Source organism: Ascaphus truei, chromosome 8, assembly GCF_040206685.1.
Source record: "Ascaphus truei isolate aAscTru1 chromosome 8, aAscTru1.hap1, whole genome shotgun sequence".
Classification (NCBI taxonomy): domain Eukaryota; kingdom Metazoa; phylum Chordata; class Amphibia; order Anura; family Ascaphidae; genus Ascaphus; species Ascaphus truei.
In genome coordinates, this window is record NC_134490.1 from 18,310,311 (window position 1) to 18,317,823 (window position 7,513).

At 44.2% G+C, this 7,513-nt stretch overlaps 1 long non-coding RNA gene across 1 annotated transcript; it reads right to left on the reverse strand.

Annotated features, from left to right (window-relative positions):
• Positions 1-1,267: 1,267 nt before the first annotated feature.
• Positions 1,268-2,767, reverse strand: LOC142501178 (uncharacterized). The gene is made up of 3 exons (XR_012803441.1): positions 2,654-2,767; positions 1,856-1,990; positions 1,268-1,771 (listed from the first exon to the last, which is right to left on the reverse strand). It is a non-coding gene; the product is annotated as an uncharacterized LOC142501178 (long non-coding RNA).
• Between the last annotated feature and the right edge of the window lie 4,746 nt (positions 2,768-7,513).

The window sequence follows — 7,513 nt, forward strand, 5'->3', positions numbered from 1 at the left end:
ATAGCCAGGATCTTTTGCAACAGCGGATATTTTATTTTCAGTAACACTGTCATTCTTTTATGCTACATCTTCTCCAAACTTCCCATCCTTGATTTCTGCCCCACCGCCAAACCTCAGACAGAAGTTAGTCAACAGAAAACCTCATAACGAACTCAAGGACACGGAGAATGGCACCGACCATCCCACGCTACAACCTCTGCAAACATATATGCCAAGATCCCTCAGCCAGTCACAAACATCGCACACTCAATGTTAAAGGATCATACTGCTGCACATCCAGAAATGTGGTATATAGGAATCAATGCAGCAAATGTGACCTAGGATTAAGGTGACCATATTTTTCCCGGGACAAATTGGCGACCGCCTGTCACGCTTGCGCTAACGGCAAGAGTCATCGCGCATACGCACCAGTGGCTGGCCAGTGCCGGACGCACATGTGCAATGGGTGCTTGCCAGCAGTGCATGCGCGAACGGCACTGGCCAACCGCAAGTACACATGGGCGATCGGCACTTGGCAGCCGCTCGTGTGCATGCGCGGCCGCAGCGCGTCCAAAAAAACGGGACAGTTTAAAAAAAACAAAAAAAATCGGGACCCGGGACAAACAGCAAAAAATGGGACTTCCGTCACAATACCTAGGATGTTACATTGGGGAAAACAGCCCAAAACTTCAAACTTACACAGCACTTACACAGCGGTGTAACTACCGCTCGGGGTGCCTGGGCACGTCCCGGGGACCACAGCTCGGGAGGAGTAAGTCTGTCAAGCAGCGATGGAGCGGCATCCCACATCACTGCAGTGTCCCCGAGATGGTTCAAACGAACCCGGACACAGTTCATGGGAGGAAAGGAGCGCTTGTGAGCTCTCTCTTATAGTTCTGAGAAAAGAAGTGTCAGAGAGAGCGCACCAGCTCTGTCTCCTTTCCTCCCCGGAACTGCGCCCGGGTTAGTTCGAACCATTTTTGGGTTACCATGGTCATGTGGGATGCTGATCCGCCGCAGCTTAACAGAATTAAATGGCATGAAAAGGGTCCCCTCAATTCAAGGTTGCGTAAACTGGGGGGCGCGGCGCTTACAGAGGCTCTGCGCTCTTCCCCAAAGCATTTTGAAATGCGTGGGCTTCACGAGTCCTTTGTTACTTCCCTTACCTTGTCTCTGAAGGCTTCGGACGACGCATCGCCATGGCAACGTGGCGTCAAATGACGACGCGGGGTCACGTGAACCCACAGCGCCTTTTGACGCCGGAGACAAGGTAAGGGGGGAGGGGCGCGAGCAGGGAGGGGGGAGAGCAGGCAAGGGAGCACAGACTGAAAAGTTTGCGCACCCTTGCCTTAAGGTGTAGTTCCGCCATTACACAGACACACAATAACACACCATGAAGAAGGGAGACACTGCACTCCAGTGGCACACCACTTCTCACCGGCAGATCATTATATCAATTATTTAAAAATTATAATCCTCAAAGGAATGTTTAAATGTAGTCAAGAATGGAAAACATCTGAACTCAAAATGATAAAGCTCTTTGTCACTAAAACAAGGGGAATTAATGTCAATTTTAATTTCAAACCCTTCCCCCTCACATTGCTGATGGATATATGGTCCTACACACTACACATTTCTCACCATCCCTTTCATCCTTTTATTGCCGCCTGCTTATTTACTATTCCATCTGCCATGAATTCTCCACATCCCGTCTTAGATTGTTATCTTGCTTTTTTTTTCTTTTTCACATCTGTGTTAAGCTCATGGAATCGCTGTAAATCAGATTGCTGACCTGAGGAAGAGAGAGCCCTCAAAAGCTTGTCTTATAATATACATTGGTAGTCCAAATACAAAAAAAAAAAAAAAAAAGTATTACCTAATACCAAAGTACTCATTTATTCTGCGCCTGCTGGGAGAATTGTAGGGCAGCGGTGCGGGCGGGGCCTTTTACCGTCTCCTGCGCAATCTTGACATACGTGAAAACGAGCGGTAACTCTCAATGTATTACTTCCTGGTGAAACATTTGATAAATAAATAAAATAAATCTCTTGCTGTCAGTATCCTTCCTCATGGCAACGCGATGTCATGCAGCAGAGCATTGCCATAGGGCATCACGTTGCCATGACAACGGGGTGCCGCACGATTATTTATTTATTTATAAAATATTTTACAAATGCACGATGTCACGTAGCGTCCCGATGTCATGGCAACGTGACGCCGGCGGTGCCATGAGGAGAGTCACTGACACCAGGAGATCGCGGAGAAGAGAAAACAGTTACAGAGCAGCCTCCGTGCTCTCTCCCGACAATCAGTTTCATTGTTGTGGGGAAAGGGCGCACGCATCATAAAGCCGACTTTATTTTATTTATCCCAACTGGTCAAACATGGCTATTTCTACTTAATTTTTTTATTTAGAAACGTGAAGGGTTTTAAATACAGTGATATTATAAATCATGATATATATATATATATATATATATATATATATATATATATATATATATATATATATATATATATATATATATATATATATATATATATATATATATATATATATATATATATATATATATATATATATATATATATATATATATATACAAATATAGCTGTATGCTATATATATATATATATATATATATATAAAAAAGCAGTTTGTGCGCACACACACCCGCCCCATTTAACAGCTGTTTATCCTAGCTCCTCCCCCATCTCGTCTGTCATCAACGAAAGGGCGGAGAGATGACGTGTCAGACGCTACGCGTGACTCACCGCCGCCTCCTCACCTCTGGAGACCCGCGCGAGATTGAACAATGAACTCTCACTCCACCGCATTGGAGCGGCTGCTACCACGGGGCGTGGCTTACAGGGGCCGGGACCTGAATATCATGTAGCTATGCTCCTGTCACTCAGCAGCCAATCGCGTCCTCTCACATTCAAGGAGCGTTACAACTCTCTCCACCCCCCTCCGCGGCGCAATGGTATGTTCTCATCAGTTTAGGAAAATGGAGGCGGGAATTTGGAAGTCAGGCAGCGGGGGTGAACGCTGATGAGCGAATGAAGGCCCCTTATATATAACCTCAAGAACTGCTGTTAGTTATACTCTTATATAAGATATTTGAAGGAAGCAACCGGGCGATGCGTTTAGTAATGTCTATGTATGACTACAATAGCTCCATGGGAGCAACTCGCCCAGTGTGCGGCTCATCCCGGCCTTAGAGCACCACCTGGTGGCGCAGGCGTATGCTGCCGCTTGCACTCGCAAACGAGGACTTGTGGCGTCACAGTTTCTCTGCAGCTGCAGTGCCACGTGAGACCACAGATCTCATGCAATTCTATTTTAATAGGTTAAATAAAAGCAGGGCACCGAGGGGCTGTAATAAAAGCAGGGCACTGAGGGGCTGTAATAAAAGCAGGGCACTGAGGGGCTGTAATAAAAGCAGGGCACCGAGGGGCTGTAATAAAAGCAGGGCACCGAGGGGCTGTAATAAAAGCAGGGCACCGAGGGGCTGTAATAAAAGCAGGGCACCGAGGGGCTGTAATAAAAGCAGGGCACCGAGGGGCTGTAATAAAAGTCCATTCCTTTTTTTTTTTTTGGAAACCTTTTACTCTGATTGATACAATGTATTTTATGACCTTTCCCTCTATATTATCCTCCGCAATTGGTTTTTAAACCAGCCCATCCATCAATGGCTACATTTTGATTGTGGCAATGTAGCACCCTCCCTTTCTTCAAAGACCATCTGTAAACTATGATGGTGCCATTATAAATACTTTTATTAAAGCTGCAGATCAAGCAATATTAAAGCTGCAGATCAAGCAACATCCTACATATGTACTATGAGAAAATACTTGTAGCATTTAAAAAAAAAATAAGAACCTCTGCCATTTTTAATGTATTATAATGTAATGAGCATTTTTTGGTTTCTATAGGAAACATTTACAAAGTCATATCCCCTTCCTCCTCTGAAACCGGCTCTGGCACACCCTCTCTCTAGCAGTGCATCCGTTGTAACTTGTTACTGGTATAAAGTGATATATAGGCACAAAACCAACTGAACAGGTGATCACTGAATATAGTGAAGTGAAATTGACACTTTATTTAAAGTCAATATAAAAGGTGTATACATAATACTACACAAACGTGAAAATTAGTAATAAACCAAATAATGGTGACAAAATACTGAATTTTAACCCCCTGGTAGGATTAGTCTTCACTTGTCCAAAATGTTGCAGTAGATTCAGATTCCAGGGGGAGCATAGAGGAAAAAACACACAAAAGCACAAAGCACAGAAAATCTAAGTGCAGGAGAAATGCATGGTGGACAAATGTCAGCTCCAGGAGTTGACATTTGTCCACCCTGCATTTCACCTGCACTTAGATTTTCTGTGCTTTTGTGTGTTTTTTCCTCTATGCTCCTCCTGGAATCTGTGAATCAATTGTATCTAACGACTGCCTGGTCACATGATCTTCCCCACAGAACTTTGCATCTTTGGTTCTCTTCTGCTTCACTGAACGCCATTTAGTGAACCCCCTGAGCCTAATCTTCGCCGATCGACAATTTAGCCAATTACTTATTGCGTGGATTGTATTGACGCACATATTAAAGCTGCAGTTCAGTCAATATCCTGCATGTGGTTTTTTTAATAAATCAGTTCTGTAGTAAGAAAAAATACTTTTAGCATTTTGTTTTTAAAAAAACAACTTTGAAAGACCAATTTTCTTGTATTCTATTTTAACAAGCATTTACTAAGCCACTGCCCCTTCATGTCCTGGCACACCCCTTTGTCAGCCCTGCCCTCCCTCTAGCACATGTCAGTGCAGGAGTGCTCATGAATATTCATGAGCTTCCACTGAGAGAAAGAAGCAGAAGAAAAACAGATCCCTTCACTAAGGATATCACCAAATCTTGCCAATCAATACATGGAGAACGAATTGACCTGCAGCTATACAGTTCTTTAGGTAATTAGAGATTGCACACATGAAACTATTGAAGTAAAAAAGACTGAACTGCAGCTTTAAGGGGGGGGGGGAAACAGCAGCTTGGACTGCTGCTGTAATGGACTAGTTGTTATAAACCATGGGCCACCAACAGGCCACCTTTTATGGATTTCTCAGCTTCATTACAAGTGGCTCAGTCAAACTGAAAGAGCCACCTGTGCTGAAGCACGAATATCCATAAAAGTTGGCTTGTTAGGGGCCCTTGAGGACTGAGTTTGAGACCCCTGTTGTAAACTATAAAAACAGATCATGGTAAATTTGCATCAATGCTTTTTTAAAATTATTTTTATTACTATGTGAACGCAAGTATCACAATGAAGCCAACACCCCTCTATGGAGAAAAAGATGACCAGAGGGACGAGCAGGGAGGTACATACAGGAGAAGGCTAGATCAATTATTGTATCAATCTTTTATCCGGCATTGTGTGGATTGTATTGATGCACATATTAAAGGGAAAACAAAATAAAGCCAGCTGCTTTAAATTAGTTACCAACATGGGGGCCTATGCAGAGAGCAGCGCTTTTTAAAATTGGAGAGGGGAATAAAAAGTAGGTTTAATGGAGAGTTTTATTCTCCATATGCAGAAATGGGCGAAATCCGCTATTTTTAGCATTACTGCATGTGGAGAATTGTAAATGAGGAGATTCGCGCAGCTGAAAGGGGAAAAAAAAAAAAAAAACGCGCATTTTTTTTTCCCCTATAGCCGGTGAGCTCCTGCTTCTTGCCAACTCTAGTTGGCGGAGAAAATTGAAGAAAATCGCGCCACAAACAGCCGCTAGATGGCGAGCGCGCCTTTCTGAATTCGGATATTTTTCAGACTGGCGAGATGTAGTTTCTCGCCAGCCGCGCGGCGAGATTTTCAAATAGAAAAAAAAATGGCGCGTTTTTCCTACCTCTCCATTTTCAGCTGTTTTTTGCGCGATTTTCTCCGGAAAATGGCGAGATTTTAAATAGCGCTGCTCTCTGCATGAGGCCCATGGTCTGTAGCAAATTCGCTGGAGTTGGTTCTGAATTAAAGTTTGTTCTGTACATTTTCTTCATAAAAACAAGTTCAACGCAAATTTCGTGTAACATTTCCATAGCATATTTCTGTTGTAATTCTTGTGCTTGGGCTTTTATTTGTTCGTCAGTTAAATCCTCAAAAGCCCCTTGGTATTAAGAACCCCCATTCCAAGTCAATTATAACGGCAGTTATAATTATATAGTCCATCTGTGCTGAAGCTGGGATATTCTGAAAACCTGACCTGCTGTTTGCCCTTGAGGACTGGAGTTCCTCCGCCCCCGAGTTAGGTCGCATCCATACTTAGAGGCACGGCGATCGCGCTATGAGGCAGGCCATAGAGAGCGCGACCACGTGCGATTGCCGAGCAGACAAAATCATTTGAATTTGTCGCGCAATGGCCGGCCACATTACCGGTTCAGTCAATGAGGGCGAACCAGCTCCGTAATGTCACGCCTCCGCGTCACCCCCTAAGACACAAATCACCTCTGCTGCAGGCGCGTGTGATGTTACGCGCTTTGGCGTGCGTGCGCCTAGTATAGCCTCAGCCTTAGGCCGAGCTCATGGTGGCGGCGTCTCTACGTGCATGCGCTTGCGTCCGTGCGCACGTCAAGGACTCTTACCAGATTGCCTATGGTAGTTCCTCAAGTGCCCGCGACGCTGCTACATTTTGCCACCACAACAGAAATTGACATTTCGGGCTGCAGTCGCGCGACGTCAGCGTCACGTGAGCTGGTTTAGCCAATGAGGGCTAAACAGCTCAGTGACGCGTTCACCAATCCCCTGCCACGCCCCCGATCGCCGCGACCCATCTCCTGCAGCTAGCGCACACAAATCGCTGGGGCTGCAGGAGAGTGCACAGAAGTGCGCGCCCACACCCCAACCATGAGCTCGGCCTTAGTTTGTACTTGAACTACAGGTTTGGAACTCCTGATCGAGCCATAAAACATCAGCACCTAGTGCTCAAACACAGAAAGAACACGCGATATGCTTGGTCCACACCAGCCAACTACGATGGATAGATTTGCACAAAGGGGAATGAATTGGATTACATATGCTGCATCGCCCAATAAAATTGGCACATCATTATTTCACTGGCTCCCTGGGGATTGAGTGATAGAGGTAAAATTATTAAGTACATACATTTCAATTCTTACATTATCCTCTTACAGTTAGTATAATGCTGGGCAAACCACCTCGAGCTGAACACACACACTGATGCTTTTTGCCCACCATGCCGACTGAAATGTTCAACTATGAACGACAGAAGAACAAACAGCATAAGTGGTAATTCTTGTATCCACAGATACACAACTGCAAAGAAGCTGCCACAAGTGATCTATTTTTACACATGGAAAATATAATTTTACATAATTTAGTTCTCTGAAATTAAAAAAACTACAGTCAAAATTTTGCAGAGTATGTTAAAAGGTAAATTAAAAGCCACATGTGGAAAAATAGAAGAAAAAACCAAACCCATCAAAGTTAAAGTGCAGTTTTAAAATATGAATAAAAGACTGAAACCAGG